Here is an 18,350-nt window from a genome sequence, read left to right as displayed (position 1 = left end):
GAAGAGAAGAGGGCCACCATGTCAAGAGCACTGACACAGTTGAACTACAGTGACTCATTTAGTCACCACGGCAACCCCATCAAGTGGGTAGGCATTTTTAGCCCCATTTTACAGGGGACAACTCTCAGACATGGAACCAGGTTTGCCGGCATCCCCTGGCTGCTGCTTTCTCTGCTGGGCTGCTCTTCACCTCCAAAGGAGCAGAGCACTGGCTGCAGTGGGGACAATTAAAAGAATGCTGAATTGCAGGTCTGAGAGACAAACCCTGGCACTGCCCACCAGGCGCTTGCCAGGAGAGGGGCCTCACCCATTCAGAGAGTACTGATAAATAGCAGCAAACACTTAACACAGCATTTCCCCTCTGCCAAGCATCCAGCTGAGCACTCTGCGTATAGTAACTCGTATTTTTCCCAACAAACCTACAACGATGAGTTCTATTATCCCCTCCATTTTGCAGATGAAGCAGCTGAACCAGAGAGGTTAAGTAACTTGCCCAAGGTCACACAACTAGTACAGCAGTGTCCATCTCTTGCAGGAACACACACCTGAGCTAATCAGAGCTTGATGCTGCTCTCTATTTAAAGTACCTGACTCTTTCCCTCACTCAGCAAGCCACCTTCCAATTGCAGGTTGGCTCCTGGTGTAGAACTGGAAAGCCTGGCCCCCTTCTGGTTCTATTGTAAATTAGCAGAGTGGGGCTTTGGTGGAGACGTCTAGCAAGGCCTTTGGGGTCTGACTGCCTGGATTCAAATCTAGGCTCTGCTCCTTTGAAGAAGTGACTTACCCTCTCTGAGCCTGTTCCTGAACTTGTAAAAATCTGGATGATGTGATGGGCTTACCTTCTAGGTTGCTGTGAGAATTAAATTAGATAATATGTAATAGTGCCCAGCGCAGTGCCTACTACATAGTCAGTGCTTGATAATGGTTAGCCACAACTAGCAGTAACTCCCATGAGAGTGGTTAGCGTGAGTCTGCCTCCCTGGGTTCAATCAGCTCTGGGGACACCCAGAAAACCATGCCCTCCGGCCTGCAAGGACAAGAACTAGGCAGTGTTTAATACTGGATGCACCAAGAAAAAGCTGGCACCCTGTTAGAGATACTGCCCTACAGTCACTCTCAGACACTGGGTTATCTGGAATGGAAGGTAGAGGGACTCTAGGGGACCTCACTCAGAGACAAACAGGGCAAAATCTGAGGTTAGAGCCCCTCCCCAGGTTCAGCAGTCAGTAGCCTCCTTGGGGAGCAGAAGCAATGCTGGCCCAGCTTTCAAGCCCTGGTAGGGCTGAGACAAGGTAGACACACCAAGGGCCTCTGCAAGGATTTAAGCTGGTATGGCCAAGGAGGTCTGGGTTCAGAATGTGGGTGTTGCTGCCTGGTGCCCACATCTTGCTGAAGTTTCAACTCCCTGCTGCTGCATCCCAGAGATGTGGCCAAGTGGGATGCCTGCTGCAAGGCCCTGAAATGCCCCCGAGCGGGCCTAGCACCAGGCCCATCCCAGCCCCATCTTGCCCTCTCTCCACTCCACTCTCCACTTCAGTTTGCTTGACCACTTTGCCTACTTTGGGTTCCTTTTGGGTTCTTCATAAGGAGACCTGAGAAGTGCTAACCTCTTTCAGTGAGCCAAGGAAAGCTGTTTTGCCTGGGCCTGGAGAACCCAAGAAGACCTGTTCTGCTGGACAGGTGCTTACAAAGGGCCAGATAATAAACACTGTAGGCTTTGGGGGCCAGATGATCTCTGTTGAGACTACTCAACTCTATTCTTATAGTACAAAAGCAGCCACAGGCAATACATAAAAGAATGAGTGGGCTGTGTTCCAATAAAACTTTATTTATAAAACCACAAAGGGGGCCGGATGTGGCCTGTGGGCAGACAACCAGAGCTCATGCCTGTCGCCTTCAGTCCCCATAAGCGGGCCTTCCCATATCTCTCCGCAAAGGAAAATGAGAAGCAGACTAGAAGTAAGCCTGTCTTTTTAAAAAGAAACCTCTCTCTAAAGAAACCTCTCTCTAAAACATGATTTATTTCCCAGTCCCCTGACCTGCAGAATTAATCCAGTTCTGCTGCTCCCACTCAAAGTCCCTCCCCCTTCTCTCTAGCCCACTCTAGCAAGTTCTCAAGGGGTGGAAGGACCCCTTCTTCCTCATTACAATGAACAGAGAAGAGCCCCTGGCTCATAAACCCTCGGGGCCAGGAGACAGACAAGGTTGTTGGCTAAGGGCTGGGAAGACGGGGAGTTGAACAGACAGAGGGATGGGGTGAAGGAGCAGCGTGGGGGCACAGCCAAGTGAGCAGCTGTGACTGACACGAACCAACTACTTCCTGCCTTCCCCTGTCTCTGCCTCCTTCTCCTCTGGTGACCCAGAACCAAGGGTCCTACAGAGCAGGGTCATGGGCCTGCTGGAAAGTGAAGGGCATGGGCCTGGAAACCTGCATCCTGGCTCTTGCTGAGAACACACTGTGTGGCCTTGGGCAAGTGGCTTAAATACTCTGGGCTTCGGCTGGGCGGTGGCTCACCCTGTAATCCCAGCACTTCAGAGGCTGAGGTGGGTGGATCACTGGAGGTTACGAGTTCGAGACCAGCCTGGCCAACATGGCAAAACCCCGTCTCTACTGAAAATACAAAAATTAGCCGGGCATGGTGGTGAGCACTGTAATCCCAGCTACTTGGAAGGTTGAGGCATGAGAATCGCTTTAACCCGGGAGGCAGAGGGTGCAGTGAAACAAGATTGCGCAACTGCACTCCAGCCTGGGTGGCAGAGTGAGACTCTGTCTAAATAAATAAATAAATAAATACTCTGGGCCTCAATGCTCACATCTGTACAGTTAAGTATTTGGGCCTATTGCTCCTGTCTGATGGCCTGCCTGAGGCAGTTGTCTGACATTCTAGACCTTCCCAGCAGAAAACTGGTAGTCTCCATAACGCAAGTGGACCACAGTGGAAATGAATCTTTCCAGAGAAACGGACTGTCCTTCCTGGGAAAACCACTTGAATGCAGGCTCAATGGAGGCAACCCAAGTCTAAAATAGCAGATGATTCAGGAGGCACAGAGGGCAGAGATCTGGAGCAAGAATAAAAGCAACCTTGGTTCTTGTGCTGGCTTTGCCACTTAGCTCGCTGACTCTGGGATAGCTGGCAAATCTCTGAACGTCTGTTCCTTCTTTTGTAAATGGGGAAAAAACACCTGTCCTGCCTTCTTTGCAGGATTAAGACTGAAATGGCGTAATGCCTGGGGGAGGTTTTGGAGGGCTGGGAATTAGGCCTCTGGACACGAAGAGGAGTAAGTGTTAGGGATGAAAGCAGTAGTTTCCTGAGAAATGGCAGGCATGCCATGTCCCTCCCTCACATGGCCCACAGTGCTCATGTCCCTGCCATGGCTGTCCCTCGTGGCATTGCTCGCAATATCAGCAACAAGCCAGGCCAGGAGAAAACCAGGGGACTGCAGATTCCGGCCAAATACAGGGACCCAAAGGCACTTAGATGCTGAACCTGATCCTTAACAGGCCCAGGTGATACTGAGAAACCGAAGAACAACACTGCAGGTGCCCCTGACTTTAAGGACAACCTACCCCACCCAGCACACATATATCCAAGGACTTCATAGGAACACCCGGATAGGCCTAGGTTAGGAGAGGGTCCTTGGCTGCTCTGAAGATGGTGAGTATCTCAACTGTTCCCAATCAGTTACATGTCAAACTTCTTCCACTCTTTCTCCCCGTCTCACTACTGCACTTGACTGGTCTTAAAAATAATAATAATAAAGGCTGGGCATGGTGGCTCACATCTGTAATCCTAGCACTTTGGGAGACCACTGTGGGAGGATTGCTTGAGCCCAGGAGTTGGAGATCAGCCTGGGCAACATAGTGAGACCCCATCTCTACAAAAAATAAAAATCTAGACAGGCGTGGTGGTGCCTGCCTGTGGTCCCAGCTGCTCTGGAGGCTGAAGTGGGAAGGCTGCTTGAGCCCAGGGCGGTTGAGGTTGCAGCGGGGCATGATCATGCCACTGAAATCCAGCCTGGGCAACAGACTGAGACTCTGTCTCAAAATAAATAAGTATAAAATAATTTTTAAAAGGGCCCTTATAGATTCGTAGTAAGGCTTCTTTTAATCTTGAGTAACTCCAGAGCAGTGGGAATTGGGTTGAATTTATCCAAATCTAGTCTGAAGCCATGTTTCCAGGAATGCTTCCCTGGTGTAAAGCAAGTTCCATCCATCCAAACTAATAAATCCAGAGTGGGCCATGAGCCCAGGTGGGAGAGACCGGAATGAACACAGCCAACAGCACAAACTCCATGGAGAATGAAAGAGAACCACAGGCTCAGGGGGACCAGGGCAGGGTCACCAGCCTTGTCAGTTTCTTTTCACAGCCCCGCCCTGGGCTCCGGGGAGGGGAGGGGCGACAGGCCAGGGGCCCAATGGAATGAACACCTCCCTGTCTTCTCCATGCCCTTCCATCCTTCAGTATCTGTACACACCGGAGCACTCAAGCCCTCTCCCTCTTTGGGAATACTGTTCTTACCTCACTACAGCTTTGAACTGGTTTCTAAATAACTGTTGCAATTTAGCCTTTCCTCTCCCATACAACTAAACTGCACAGGACTAGATTTCTTCAGTTTCCTGCAGACTCCATGTTTCTTTTCCTTTCTGGTTAGGACACCAGGAAATTTAGCCACCACTTTCAGGCCACCAAATAATTAGGGCCTAAGAGCTGCTAGTCCTGTTATTCAGTAGTAACAGTCACTGTCATTGTTGCCATGAACAGGGCACTTTCTTGTGGTAGGCACTACTGCATAGGCACACAGCAACTCAAATCTTTACAACAGCCCAACAGGGTTATCATTCCTTTACAAAGAAGTAGTTTGGCCTATGTGATACTCACTTTAGAGGACCTGAAACAGGTTGTCATGCTCAGAGCAGCAGAAACTGAGGGGCAACAGTGAAAACCATGTGAATGTCATCTGGGAAAAACATGGATGGCCAATTCATAATTCTTAAAAAGTCTTAAAAAAACATGGCACCAGGCTGGGCGCGGTGGCTCACGCCTGTAATCCTAGTACTTTGGGAGGCTGAGGCAGGCGGATCGCAAGGTCAGGAGTTTGAGACCAGCCTGGTCAAAATGGGGAAACCCCGTCTCTACTAAAAATATAAAAATTAGCCAGGTGTGGTGGTGTGTGCCTGTAATCCCAGCTACTCAGGATGCTGAGGCAGGAAAATTGCTTGAACCCGGGAGGTGGAGGTTGCAGTGAGCTGAGATCACACCACCGCATTCCAGCCTGGGTAACAGAGCAAGGCTCCATCTCTTAAAAACAAACAAACAAAACAAAACAAAACAAAAAAACAAAAACCAAAAAAAACATGGCACCAATTAAGATGACAGAAAACAAATAGTTCAAGTATGACTTCCAATCCAAGCACACCTGGGTGGAAGTCTGGTGTTTAGTGTGTGAGCTGCTTCTGACATGGGCAACTCTACAAAAGCTTGTTCCAGGGTAAGAGCAGCCAGCTGGTCAGAGATACCCATGGCATGAAGAAAGAGTGCTCTTGCACTGGAGGGCGAGGGGTGAATGCTGTTAATGCAGCAGCTTGGACCCCAGGCCTGCTCCTACACTCAGAGCCTCCAAGGCAGAGCTGGCTTCATGGAGGTGTGATCTGGGCAGTGGCCTAGGGTCCTAGGTTTAGAAGGGTTCCTGAAGCTGATTTAATGCTCTTCTGTCAGGGATTTCATTAATAATTTATGAACGAGAGAGTCTTCATTTTCATGTGGATCCTGCAAATTATGTAGCTGGCTATGCCCAAGGCCTGAGGGTTTGGGGCCACTGAGCTAAATAAACAGAAATACTCAAGAAGAAATCTAGCAAAGCTGAATTTCTGATGGATATCTTCTTAAAGACAGAAAGCAAATCCCAAATGGAAAGCCAGGCCATTGTTTGTCTCCAGGTCCCCTCTCTCTGCTACATCTTTGGCTTCTTGGTGGTACCCCACAGGCTGGAAGGACTATTTAGGGACTCAGAACCAGAAAGGAGAAGAGACTTGCCTAAGATCGCACAGCAAATAAGCAGTAGGGCTGGAGCTAGAATAATTATACCAGTTTCCACTTACTTAACATTCATGCTAGGTGCTGTGCTAAACATTTATGAACATTTTCTTGTTTAATCTTTACAACAGTCTGTAATTTACAGATGAGGAAAGTGAGGCTTGGAGAAGTTAAGGCTCTGGCCGGGCACGGTGGCTCATGCCTGTAATCCCAGCACTTTGGGAGGCCAAGGTGGGTGGATCATCTGAGGTCAGGAGTTCGAGACCAGCCTGTCCAACATGTTGAAACCCCATCTCTACTAAATATAAAATTAGCCAGGCATAGTGGTGCATGCCTGTAATCTCATCTACTTGGGAGGCTGAGGCAGGAGAATTGCTTGAACCCAGGAGGCAGAGGTTGCAGTGAGCCGAGATCGCACCATTGCACTCCAGCCTGGGCAACAGAGTGAGACTCCGTCTCGGGGGGAAAAGAAAAAAAGAAAAGAAAAGTTAAAGTTCTTTCCCAAGGCCCTACAGCAAGAAGGGATGGCATCAGACTTAAACCCAGGCAGGCTGGCCAGGAATTGGGAACAAAGGGTCCTCATGGGGGATGTCATTTTCTGATCCTCCCTGGCCACTGGCCAAGGCTTTATTTATTTCTGCTGCTTTTTGTAAATGTAGCCATATTCCTATTCCTTTTGCTCTCAGCAAGAAAGGACTTGCCTCTGTTCCCCGGAATCCAGAACACGTGTGGGGGCAGCCCAACCCAGAGTAGGAATGCACTATTGACCCTCCGGCCCTGGGTTACGCAGTCAAGGAGCAGTTTCCCTGCTCAGGAGGGGGATGGGGTGGGATAGTGTGCAGTGGGGGCTGGGCCTGGAGACCCTCCACAGCCCCTTAGGGACTAAGTCCAAGGGTGCTGGCGTAGGCGAGGCCTGGGGCCAGAAGGGTCAGCCCAGCCTAAGTGGGTGTGGATGGAGAAGCCAAGGATGCCCTAGGAGCACTGCGGCTGCCTAGAGGGGGCTGCCCTGGCACGGAGTAGCCGGTAGTTCTGTCACCTCCCTCCACCCTGCTGAGAAGACCCGAAGCTTCCTAGTTAAAGACAGGTGCTGGGTTAGTGAGAGGTGCTGTGGGTGGAGAGAGGGGTGCTGGCCAGGGAGGCTGGCAGGTTCAGAGCCTCTCTGCTCCCAGCAGCTGCTGCCCAACCCGCGGCAGCTCTTTGGGTTGCGGCCTCCCCCTCAGTTCTCAGGTTCTCACCTCTCCCCACCCCAGGGCATTTGTATGCAGAGAAGAGACAAACTCAAGTTTGTTCTGAGTTCCAGGATCCCAGCCACCCGCCTCCCCGGGGTGGCCTGCCTTGGTGGTCCTCCCCCACTTACTGGGAGATCCTCCCTCCAATTCCCCCACCCACCAGCTTCCCCAGAAGCCCGAGCCAAAGCCAGTATCTGCATTCACACCGAGAAGGAGCAGCAGAGGCCGGCAGCGGGATGAAGTCAGCAGCCGCCGGTCTCCAGCCCCCAGTCTTGCAATCCGCCTCCTCCCTGGCTCAGTCTCCCTGAGAGCCGCGAGTGAGTGATGGAGTCAACAGAAATGGACTCAGGACAGACATTCCCCTCCCTGGACAACGAAATGTGGAATGTCTCCTTTTCTCCAGGCTGGACTCTTGCTATCGGATTATCAATGAATCAACCGCCAACTATTTCGGGAGCATCAATGGCCCCTGCTTGAGACCATCTGACTCTCCACCCTCTGTCTAAAAGCATCAGACACACAACCACAGACACCCTCCCCAGCGTTCCTGTCTGCTTCAGGAGTCGTGTAGGTTTGGGGAGACAGGCTGGGTCCCGGAAGGTCTGAGGGAGGAGACGGCAGGGCTGAGTCCTGGAGGCCTTGAAGGTATAACTGGACTCATCTTTGGGGTAGGGCTTACAGAGCCTCGGGGACATCTGGCTGGATGCTGCCATCCACTGGTGCAAGACGGGGTAGGGATGGGGGGTCAGGGGTAGGAGTAGAATTCATTCCTGGACTGAGGTTGAGGACACCCACTTTTCAAGGTTTGCTGTCTCCCTCATCATGCCCTGAGCAGGATCTTTGTTCACTGACTGTTCCCACTGGCTCCAAATGTCCGGTTAGGGCTGTAGTCCTAGCAAGCGCATGGCACATAGTAGGTGCTTAATAAAGATTTATTATGAGTCTCTTCAATCAGACCTTTAGTTCCTTCAAGGCCTTAACCCTGTCAGCACCCCACAACACCTTGAATGTAGGAGATGCCCAATTAACCCTCAGTGGCTGATGGAAAGATGAATACTCACTGCTCTCCAGCCCAAGGGCTCATGGAAAACTGAGGCCCAGCTACCCCACTGCACCAGGACCCTCCTGGTGCCCACAGCTCTGCCCTCTCTAGTCCAGGCTTGGCCTCTGGAACCACATACAGGCATACAGGCCTGGCTTGTGCTGGGCAGTGGCTCCCATGCAGCCCTCTGAGCCTGCAGAACACCCTGAAGGGCTGCTGGCTCCCAGCATCTGCTTCAAAGCCCTTTAAAGAGATTTTTAGAAAAATTACCCCTAACCAGTATAGTCTCTGGCAGGATGGATGCTACAGGAAACAAGAGCCAGAACAGGAACAACCTGGTCATGTGGAATGTCTGTGGGGAGCAGGGCTTGGTGCAGCCCCCCATGGTGTTTGCTGGGAGCCCCTGAGCCTTTCCTTACCCCATCTCTCCCCTGCTCAGGGGACTCAGACCAATCCCCTGAGTGCTGAGATGCCACGTAAACAGAGCTGTGCATGCACGCAGTGCACACGCACACACCACTGCTTGGGAAATCCCCACATCTGGCTCTCACGTGACCCAGCTATGCCCAGAAGGCCACAGCTGAGAGGCCCTGGAAGACGGGAGGGTCAGGAGTGTGCGGCTCTCTGGGGAGCCCTGAGTTAACCCTTCAGCACCACAGCTCGGGCGGCTCTGTCTAATGCTAAGCTTCCAGAGAGGGGAGAAGCCAGGAAGGAGGCCTGGTGCTCAGTGCTCAGCCCTGGCCCTGGCTGGCTGTCCCAGCGTGGGAAGGTTGGAACACTTCTCTGGGCCTCTGTGGTCTTGACCTGGGATGTGAAAGGGCTGCTCTTTCCCTGTCCTGTCAATCCTGGTCAATCATCAGCCTCTCGGGAGTTCTCACTGGAGGGAGATTCCTTCCCTGATGGAGGATATTTCATGCGCATCTCCTAGGGTCAGGAACCTGGCTGCGGGACAGTGATCTTGGAATCACAGGGAGTCAAGATTCATGCCCTCCTTTGTCTCCCAGGAAACTGCTGGGCTCTTCCTAACAATAAGGAAAAGGTGGGAGGTGGCTCCTGGGTCAAGTTCTTTCCTACCCAGGCACACTTATTAATTAGAACTTTTTAAACTTCAATGATTTTGTTGAACAAATAGCAATATGCAACAGCTCCTCCGAAACAGAACCACACAGTAGGTACTCCAGGGCTATGAAAGAGATGCCCCACACGGAAGACGTGGCACATGGGGACAGTGGCTGCTACCATTGAACAGATGTCCTCTGCACAGGTGCTGTCCTCTTCACCCAGCTGACCCATTTAGAAAGCTCAGTAAATTAGGCTCAGCAGCCATGGCAGGTCTGTGTGCCTTGCTCAGAGACCCCTACGTGGCACGGCCCCAGCCCCGTGCAGCACTGCTTTAAAACTGCTGTTTCCTTGCCCACCTCCCCCATCTGGCCAGGAGTCCTCTGAGGACAAGGACCCCATTGTTTCCATCTTGGTATAACTGAGGTTCCATCACAAGACCTGTCAGGTGTGCAGTAGACAAACCAAGAAGGCAGCCACAGCCAGAGCCAGAAAAGCCAGCTTTAGGTCTGGCAGGAGCCACCTCATCCTAGAAGGAAGGCCTAGTACCAGTGTCCACTCAGAAACTTGCTTCCTATCCACTCAGCCTTCAAGGGTACCCTCCCTGTGCCCCAGGAGAGAGCTGCCTAGTGTCCACTGAGCCATGGGCTTGGAGCAGGAGTGAGCCAAGTCATGGAGGAAGGGTAGGGGAGAGGGGAGTTCCCCTGACCAGAACCCTGTGGCCAAACACAAATGAGCAACTCAGAGCCACCAGGCTCCAGGACTGTGTATGGCAGGAGCTGACAGGCCAGAAGAACTTGTCCCTGACAGATCTGAAATGAGGGATGTTCAAATCTGCGTATTTGCAAGGTCCCCCTGGGGGTGCCATTGCCAACATACAAAGACAGGCTTAGTTTGGTCTGTTATCACCAGCCTGTCATCACTGCTTAGCACAGCAAGGATCTAACCCTCCAGCTGGGAAGTTACGCACCCAGACCTGATCCCCTCCCAACACTCAAAGAGTCTAAGGTACTCCAGGGCAGAGCTGAGGACACCCTCAGTCACAGGGATCTAGAAGCAGTGACGAGGGGGAGGGTGGTGAAGAGATGGCCAGCTCTGCCTTCTCTTTTATTTTATTTATTTATTTATTTTGAGACAGAGTCTCGCTCTGTCATCCAGGCTGGAGTGCAATAGTGACATCTCTGCTCACCGTAACCTCCGCCTCCCAGGTTCAAGTGATTCTCCTGCCTCAGCCTTTCTGAGTAGCTGAGATTACAGGTGCCCACAACGACACCCAGCTAATTTTTGTATTTTTGTAGAGATGGGCTTTCACCATGTTGGCCAGGCCAGTCTCAAACTCCTGACCTCAAGTAATCCGCCCACCTCGGCCTCCCAAAGTGTTGGGATTACAGGCGTGAGCCGCCACGCCTGGCCTCCCTTCTCTTTTTATGTTTTATTTTGAGACAGGGTCTTGCTCTATTGCCCAGGCTGGAGTGCAGTGGTGCGATCATGACTCACTGTAGCTTTAACCTCCTGGGCTCAACAATCCTTCTGCTTCAGCCTCCCGAATAGCTGAAACCACAGGTGTGTGCCACCATACAGGGCTAAATTTTTTTTTTTTTTTTTGAGACGGAGTCTCACTCTGTCGCCCAGGCTGGAGTGCCGTGGTGTGATCTTGGTTCACTGCAAGCTCCGCCTCCTGGGTTCATGCCATTCTCCTGCCTCAGCCTCCGAGTAGCTGGGACTACAGGCGCCCGCCACCATGCCCGGCTAATCTTTTGTATTTTTAGTAGAGATGGGGTTTCACCATGTTAGCCAGGATGGTCTTGATCTCCTGACCTTGTGATCCGCCTGCCTCGGCCTCCCAAAGTGCTGGGATTACAGGCATGAGCCACCGTGCCCAGCATTTTTTTTTTTTTTTTTTTTTTTTGGAGACAAGGGGTCTCAGTAGGTTGCCCAGGCTGGTCTCAAAATCCTGGGCCCAAGTGATCCTCCCACCTCAGCTTCCCAAAGTGCTAGGATTACAGTCGTGAGCCTCCACACCAGCAAACTCTTCCTTCTGAGCACAAGGAAGCAAAGGGACTTTCTGATATGACCCAGCTGTCTTGGTGCAAGACTTCATTCTAACAATAATAAAATACATCTTCAAGCCGGCTGCTTGGGCCACACGTGGCAATGATGAAATCCAGGGGGCAAAGCAGAAAGAAGAGTCAGGGAAAAGCATGTTTTTCCTGTAAACTTCTAAGTTTTACGGAAACTCAGGAAAAAAATGTTTTTTTCCTTCACATTTCGAAACAGACCAATTCTAAAAATGCCACATGCCGACTAAGTTACACACACCACTTCTCTGTTTCTAAACAAAGTAACTTTAGATTAGAAAAAGGCGCTAAAACAATAAGTAATGCACATTTCCCCCACATCTTTGTTTTTCCGCTGGCTTCGTCATCACTGGAAAGGTTGCCTCTTCTGTCACATGTCTATAAACCAAACGCTGAAGTGAGGAACCAGTGACTTTCTGGCCATGGGCCACGGTGGGAAACATTTCTTTGCTGAACCACAATTTGGGTGTTTCCCCCCCTCAGGAACAAAACCTTCTGGAAATGAAAGGCGGATGGTGTGTCTCATCAGGTCAGGGCTGGGTAGGCCCCTCAGAGAGCCGTTCTCCAAGGCTCCAAACGATGGGCTGTGTTTCAGAGGTAAGAGACTTGGAGTCCTGTCCTCCATTCCTGCCCCCGTAGCCCACCCTCCCATCTCAGGAGACAACTGAATGTCCTTCAAGGAGCAGTCCCATCCAGGCGTCATCCAGGCGCCATCCATCTCGGGGATGCCAATCCCTCTGCCATCTTGCTGCCTGTCTACCCTGAACATGGCCATCAACTCACATGGATGACCCATCCAAGACACAACCCTGGCTTGATTTCAGAGGCCCTGGGAAACCTGTGAAAAATTCAGATTGGCTGGGTGCAGTGGCTCATGCCTATAATCCCAGCACTTTGGGAGGCCAAGGCAGGAGGATCTGCCTGGCCAACATGGTGTAACCCTGTCTCTACTAAAAATACAAAAATTAGCTGGGTGTTGTGGGAGGTGCCTGTAGTCCCAGCTACTCAGGAGGCTGAGGCGGGAGAATCACTTGAACCCGGGAGACAGAGGTTGTAGGGAGCTGAGATCGCACTACCACACTCCGGCCTGGGTGACAGAGCGAGACTCCGTTACACACACACACACACACACACACACACACACACACTGCAGACTGGCCAGATGTGGTGGCTCATATCTATAATCCAGCACTTTGGGAGGCCAAGGTGGGTGGACCACTTGAGGAGCTCGGGAGTTCGAGACCAGCCTGGGCCATATGCTGAAACCCTGTCACTTAAGAAAACGAAAAAATGCAGATTCCTGGGCGTCACTCCAGACATGCTGATTCAGTAGGTCTGGGCAGGCCCTGGGAATCTGTATTTCAATGAGCAGACTCAAGATTCTGCAGTTCACCTTTGCCTATGCAGTTCCCTTTTGGACCAGCTTCCTATTTTCCTAGCAGAAGAAACTGGGTGACAGGAGTGAGGGGGCAGAGGCAGCTGTGCAAGCAGGGCTGAGGGAATCGAGGCTTCCAACTAGCTGCCTCCTTCTGGGGATTTCAGGAACCGGGGAGCGCTTGCTGCGCCCCTGCCCCCGCCCCGCCGCGCTCTGTGTGTCCAGGCCAATCGGGCAGTGGGGCTCAGCCACCTCGGGCCAGGGGGCGTGGCGCAGATACACACATGAGCAGCACTCACTTTCTCCATAGCATCACTGCCATGTGGGCTGGCTGCAGAGGTGCCAAGTCAATCAGGCTCCTTTCATTTCCAATTAGATGGCTTTGAACTCCAAGGGTAAAATCAGGCTGAGGACCCAGAGCCATGAAAATAAAAACTGTTTAAAAACACCAGCCCGGAGGTCGGCCACGGTGGCTCATGCCTGTAATTACAGCACTTTGAGAGGCTGAAGTGGGTGGATCACAAGGTCAGGAGTTTGAGACCAGCTTGGCCAATATGGTGAAACCCCATCTCTACTAAAAATACAAAAAATTAGCCAGGCGTGGTGGGGTGTGCGTCTGTAATCCCAGCTACTCAGGAGGCTGAGGCAGGAGAATTGCTTGAACTTGGGAGGCAGAGGTTGCAGTGAGCCGAGATCGCGCCACTGCACTCCAGCCTGGGTGACAGAGCGAGACTCCATCTCAAAAAAAACAAAAAACAAAAAAACCCATGAGCCTTGGTAAGATGGTAAGATGTGCCAGAAGCCAACGCCTTCAAAATAAGACATGCTCACTTTTGGAATGGGCCATTGGAGAGTGGCAGGAAGATCTTGGCCACATTCTCTAAGTAGCCTGGGCCTTTCTCACCGAGTATGGGTAGCGCAGGAGGACAAGAAAACCTCGGAGATTGCTTTAAAAGGTCTTGCTAATGATACACTCTCCATGATTTCCTTTCCAGACTCATCTCCTGCCCTACCCTTGCTCCTGGCAGGATAATGGGCACCTCTCCTTCCCTCAGACTTCTCAAGCTCATGCCAGGCCAGGTGTGGTGGCTCACGTCTGTAATCCTAACACTTCAGGAGGCTGAGGCAGGATGATCACCTGAGGCCTGGAGTTCAACACCAGACTGGACAACAAAGCGAGACCCTGTTTCTACAAAATAAATAAATAAGTCAGTAATAAAAAATAAATTAAGGCTAGAAGTGGTGACTCACACCTGTAATCCTAGCATTCTGGGAGGCCAAAGTGGGTGGATTGCCTAAGCTCAGGAGTTCAAGACCACCCTGGGCAACACGGAGAAACCCTGTCTCTACTAAAATACAAAAAAATTAGCCAGGCATGGTGGCAGGCACCTGTAGTCCCAGCTACTTGGGAGGCTGAGGCACGATAATTGAGACGCAGAGGTTGCAGTAAATCGAGATTGTGCCACTGTACTCTAGCCTGGGTGACAGAGCAAGACTCTTGTCTCCTACATAAATAAATAAGCCAGGCATGGTGGCACACCAGTGGTTCAACCTACTTGGGAGGATGAGGTGGGAGGATCGCTTGAGCCCAGGAATTTAAGGCCACAGTGAGCCCTGATCGCACCACTGCACTCCAGCCTGGGCCACTGAGTAAGATCCCATGCTAAAAATTAACACCAGAAAAACTCACCACAACCAAAACAAAGCAAAAACTCATTTCAGCTCCGCATCCTCACTCATGCCTGGCTGTCCCTCCTGCAGGGTGCCCTACCCACACCCTTCAGCCCATCACAATCTCCTCTGTCCTTCGGGGCCATCTCCAGCCTCTCCCACAGTGGCCAGCCGCCCCGCTTCCACCTGGCAGATCCCAAGCCCTCCTGCCTAGTATTAGTTAATGAATCCTTGAAAAGGTCCCGCCTTCTCAGTTGAGCTGTGCACTCCGTGGGGCCAGGAGCCAACAAACTATTAAGAGAGGTGAAAGCCTCACAAAGCTTGTGCTCTGGAGGGAGGAGGCCTGCTGCCACTGCCTTGTCTTCCTCCGTCTTCCTCTGCTGCTGGTCGGGCAGGACAGGCCCAGGGAGGGCCAGAGAGCCCAGCTTTGCTAGTGGCCTGCTGAGGTATTTACCTTGCGGGGAAGGGAAGTACCAGAGGCCTCCCAGACCGGCTTCCTCTGCTTCAGAGCAGCCCTCCTCACACCTCCACCTGGTTCCAGGGCTTGGTGGGAGTGCTGACCAGCCGAAGACCAGATTCTGCCCACCCCATACCCTGGGCAAGTGGCCATCCCTCTCTTAAAATCTTCCTCTATAAAAGGAGGAGAATAGAGGAAACTTTTCAGGTAGACTAAGCCCTTTTTTTTTTTTTTTTTTTTGAGATGGAGTCTCACTCTGTTGCCCAGGCTGGAGTGCAGTGGTGCCATCCCGGCTCACTGCAACCTCCGCCTCCTGGGTTCAAGCGATTCTCCTGCCTCAGCCTCCCGAGTAGCTGGGATTATAGGCATGTGCCACCACGTCCAGCTAATTTTTTGTATTTTTAGTAGAGACGGGGTTTCACCATGTTGGTCTTGAACTCCTGACCTCAGGTGATCTGCCCACCTCTGCCTCCCAAAGTGCTGAGATTACAGGAGCAAGCCACCACGCCCAACCATAGACTAACCCTTAATAGTAGCCAGAACTTATGGGTGGGTCTTGCTCTAAGCAACTTCACTTTATTAAAAACCAAACTAAAATAAATAAATAAAAACCAAACTCATAAAAAGAGAAATTAGGCTGTGTGCGGCGGTTCACACCTATAATCCCAGCACTTTGGGAGGCCAAGTCAGGAAGATCACTTGAGTCCAAAGAGTTCAAGACCACCCTGGGCAACATAGCGAGACCCTGTCTCTACAAAAAATACAAAAATTAGCTGGACATGGTGGTGCATGTCTGTAGTCCCAGCTACTCAGAAGGCTGAAGTGGAAGGATTGTTTCAACCCCGGAGGTCAAGTCTGCAGTGAGCTGTGGTTGTGCCACCACACTCAAGTCTGAAAGACAAAAAAAAAAAAAAAAAAAAAAAAAAAAGAAAAAAAAGAAAAAAAAAGCCGGACATGGTGGTTCACGCCTGTAATCCCAGCACTTTGGGAGGCCAAGGTGGGTGGATCACCTGAGGTCAGGAGTTCGAGACCAGCCTGGCCAACATGGTGAAACCCCATCTCTACTAAAAATATAAAAAATTAGCTGGGCATGGTGGTGGACGCCTATAATTCCATCTACTCGGGAGGCTGAGGCAGGAGAATCACTTGAACCCAGGGGGTGGAGGTTGCAATGAGATGAGATTGTGCCACTGCACTCCAGCCTGGGCAACAGAGCAAAACTCTGTATCACCAAAAAAAAAAAAAAAAAAAAAGAGTATTCTGTGTCTGGCTGACCTGGGGCAAGTTCCTTAACTTCACTTTCCTGGTCTATAAAACTGGGACAAGGCCGGGCGCGGTGGCTCAAGCCTGTAATCCCAGCACTTTGGGAGGCCGAGGCGGGCGGATCACGAGGTCAGGAGATCGAGACCATCCTGGCTAACACGGTGAAACCCCTTTTCTACTAAAAACTACAAAAAACTAGCCGGGCGTGGTGGCGGGCGCCTGTAGTTCCAGCTACTCGGGAGGCTGAGGCAGGAGAATGGCGTAAACCCAGGAGGCGGAGCTTGCAGTGAGCTGAGATCCGGCCACTGCACTCCAGCCCGGGCGACAGAGCCAGACTCCGTCTCAAAAAGAAAAACAAAAAAAAAAAACCCAAAAAAACCAAAACTGGGACAAGACCACCTACCCGGGTTGCTGCAGGGAGGCTCCTGGCAATGATGAGACAGTGCAGGCCCCACCTTCCTCCTGTCTGATTGAGGAGTCACTCCTGAGAAAGGGCAAAAGCCGAAACCAGCGCTCTCTCCTGTTTGAGATGAACCCCTCCGGTGCAGCCTCCTATTCATAGTAAAAGCTGCTTCATCCTTAGTGCTTCCTCTGGGCCAGGAACGGTGCTGGAGCTATCACTTCAGGAACTTTCATTCAATTCTCAACACAATGAAAAAAAACCTGATTATCCCCATTTTACAGGTGAATAAATGAGGCACAGAGAAGGACTTGACCAAGATCACACAGCGAGCAGAGCCAGGACAGGAAGCTGGGCATTCTGGCTCCAGAGTCTGCACTTTTAACTCAACAGAATACTTAGTAATGGCTGAGTCTACGCCCTGTCGTCTCCTCCTGGGGCTCACAGAATGGAAATAAATGTCTTAACTCAAAGACCAACTTCTCCCCTTCTTTCTTAATCTATCAATAATTAAAACGGCAATAACAACAAATGGCAGAGCTGGGGTTCAAACGCTGTCTGCCTGTTGCCAAAACCTAAACTCTCAACCCCAAGCAACACTGCTTCTCTGCAGTGAAACTACATTAATGCTGATCTCACAAACTCAGCCAATAATACAGTTTCATGATCACTGAGATAGAGGTGGGGCTGAGCTCACTACTTTTCCGAGGAGAAGAATAAAGTAAACAGGATTTCATGAGGAACATCAACACTTGCCTAAGAGAATCAAGCTTGCAGCAACACTCTTGAGCAACCTCACTGCATATAAACGAGCTGGAGCTTCCACAGGGCTCCTGGGATGGATGAACCATCAGGCTCTCCTGACCACAGCCCCAGAGCCCTGACCTGACCATCCCGGAGGCTCCGTGGCCACCTGCGCCCCCTAGTGGCGCACCTCAGAACTTCCCGGCTAGGCGCCCTGGCGAAATGCAGCTTCCTAGAGAAGTGGGTGAGAGGCATGAGATCTTTGCAGGTCTCAAGAGAACCCCTTGCTCTGGGGAGTCTGCTCCAGCCCCGCTGGGGCTCCTGGAGCAGTGCCCACCTTGGGGAAGCAACAACAGCTAACAACAACGGGCCCTTCCTACTGCCAGGCACAGCACAAAACCCCTCAAAGGGCATCACCTCGAACCCTGTGCACCTTGGGGCAGGCCAGGTCGCTGCTACTATAACAACCCCATTTGAAAGGTACGATGGTCAGGTGGTACGCATCAACCTGGCTAGGCTACTGTCCTCAGTTACGCAATCACACATGAATTTAGGTGTTGCTGGGGAACTTTTTTTTTTTTTTTTTTTGAGACGGAGTCTTGCTCTGTTGCCCAAGCTGGAGTGCAATGGCATAATCTCAGCTCACTGCAACCTCCGCCTCCTGGGTTCAAGCGATTCTCCCTGCCTCAGCCTCCCCAGTAGCTGGGATTACAGGCACCTGCCACCACGCCCAGCTAATTTTTTGTATTTTTAGTAGAGACGGGGTTTCACCATGTTGGCCAGGCTGGTCTCAAACTCCTGACCTCAGATGATCCACCTGCCTTGGCCTCCCCAAAGTGCTGGGATTATAGGCATGAGCCACTGTGCCCAGCCGCGAACGTATTTTTACAGTTATTAAAGACCATGACTGGATGACTTTAAGGAAATTATCTAAAACACTCTGGGTGGGCCTGAGTCAATAGTTGAAAGGCCTTCAGCAGGGTAGAGGTTTCACTGA

General features: G+C 51.3%; 1 protein-coding gene across 4 annotated transcripts in view; it reads right to left on the bottom strand.

Moving 5' to 3' along the window:
* SH3PXD2A (SH3 and PX domains 2A) overlaps window positions 1-18,350 on the bottom strand; it is a 259,285-nt gene that overhangs the window by 73,140 nt on the left and 167,795 nt on the right. The window lies entirely within an intron of this gene.

The sequence above is a fragment of the Rhinopithecus roxellana genome, chromosome 11 (assembly GCF_007565055.1).
Source record: "Rhinopithecus roxellana isolate Shanxi Qingling chromosome 11, ASM756505v1, whole genome shotgun sequence".
Lineage (NCBI taxonomy): Eukaryota > Metazoa > Chordata > Mammalia > Primates > Cercopithecidae > Rhinopithecus > Rhinopithecus roxellana.
The sequence above is the reverse complement of the archived record's forward strand: the minus strand, read 5'-3'. Positions and strand labels throughout refer to the sequence as shown.